This window comes from Crocodylus porosus, unplaced genomic scaffold, assembly GCF_001723895.1.
Source record: "Crocodylus porosus isolate Cpor-Errol unplaced genomic scaffold, CroPor_comp1, whole genome shotgun sequence".
Lineage (NCBI taxonomy): Eukaryota > Metazoa > Chordata > Crocodylia > Crocodylidae > Crocodylus > Crocodylus porosus.
In genome coordinates, this window is record NW_017728886.1 from 151,527,437 (window position 1) to 151,529,406 (window position 1,970).

Genomic DNA, 1,970 nt, shown 5'->3' on the forward strand with positions numbered 1-1,970 from the left:
AACAGGAGAGGCAGCACATAAGAAAGCAAACTGAGCTGGGTGTATAGGGATGGGGCAATATCAGGTTATCATGTGGTAGTTAAGCCAGCTGCAGCTGCTGCCAACAAAAACCAAATCTAGCTTGCTTCTTGGCTGAAAAATTAAATATCAACACCCTTTAATTATGCATAAAAAGATATACAAAGCTAGCAGGTTTTAAAGTACTGTTATTAATTGCACTAAATGTTAGTGAAAGATTGAATTATTCATAGTGATAGTTCTCAGGGGTTTCTTGATTAAGGAAAATAAAAAGAATTCGACATGAATATCTCACAGATATACTTTGTGGAAGTACAGATCTGTGGAAAATGCATGTATCTGCTAGTTCCATAGCAACTTTCTAGAATATACCTGCATCTAGTCCCATAAACCCCATATATCAAAAATAATCTTCAGTGGGTTTCCTATAATCAGTGGATTTTGCTATACTAATAACACCTTTTGGCTAGGGACAGGCATTCAAAAAGCCTGAGCCTGAATTGATTCAATCTTTGCAATTAGTCTAACCTGGCTAGGCTAAATCACTTAGTAACAGTACAGACATCCCAGAAATGCAGGCACATGCCTGCAGTGGCTCAGGCTAGAAGCCAGGGGGCACTAGAACAGCTCTCCCATCCCTTCCATAGCACTGAGCTGAGGGGGGAGGAGGCGTGGCCAGCCTCTGGCAGGATGCTGTGATTAGCCCAGCAGGGAATTGATAATAGTGTATATTACCCCTAACTCTGTGTTTATCATCCCATTAAGAAAACAAGAGGGACATTACCAGCTACCTGTTGATTCTGGCTGTTGATTCAGCACAGGTCCTAGCTAGCATGTGGTCTGCTAGCTAATACACAAACACATCTCCACAAGGCAGAGGGGAGGGGAGAATTCCTGTTTAGCAGGGAGTGGTGAGAGGGATGAAGGAGCAGTCCGCAGTCTCTGGAGCTGCAACCAGGGAGCAGAGGGGTGGGACTAGCCCTGCTGTGGAGCAGTGAGCCCCATCCAGCCCCAAGAACATGCTGGGATGCTGGGGAGTCTGATTATCTTAAACCAGCAAGGGGTCTGGGACAAACATTGCATAAACTGGTTTGAACTAAATCAGTTAAGTCTGATACTACATGAAATCAGATTTATCTCAAACTGGTTTCAGCCATTTTCAAACTGGTTTATGTGCACTGAACATCTGTTCTGTTACAGGTTTAAACCAGTTTCTGTTCATTTAAACCAGTTTATGTGTAATGTCTGTCCCTAGCTTTCATGTGCAAAGCAACAGTAAATCACTATATTTTCTTCCAAGGTCAATACTGTTGGTGATGTCTGTCACCAGGAAAAGAGTATCTAAACACATTCCACTGAGATTTTTCTATGCAAACAAAAAGAGCCACAAAACATTTGACCAGCCATATATATCTAGATATATATATCTATTAAGGCTGTGTGAAATTTTGCCAGCTGTTTTGATTTGACATTGTCTTGATTCAATTCAAGCTTGAAGCAGTGAAATTGAATAAAAAAGAAGGGCTTTGAAACAGCCTTGAAACAAAACAAGAGTAGCTGAAATATTAAAAAGTTTCAAAATGTTTCAATTTTTTTAAGCCAACAGTGAGGTGGTAGGAGACAGGGGAGAACCAAGGCTGAGCTCCCAGCAACAGCCAAGAGTGGAACCCTGGCTCGCCTCATCTCCCACTGCCGGGATGCAGGAAGCCAATCACAGCACACGTGAAGGGAACTGAGCCCAGGCTCAGTTCCCCTCCCAAGTGCTGCAGTCGGGCTGGGGATGGGAAATCAGCCCAGCTGGGATGACTTCTCAACCCTCACACTAGATCAGGCTGAGGGGGATGGGAAGTCAGGCCAGCTGGGCTGACTTCCTAACCCCAGCATGATGGTCAGGCTGGGGAAACAAACTCAGCCCAGCTGAGCCCAGCTTAGCCCAACCCTCCCCCTTCCCC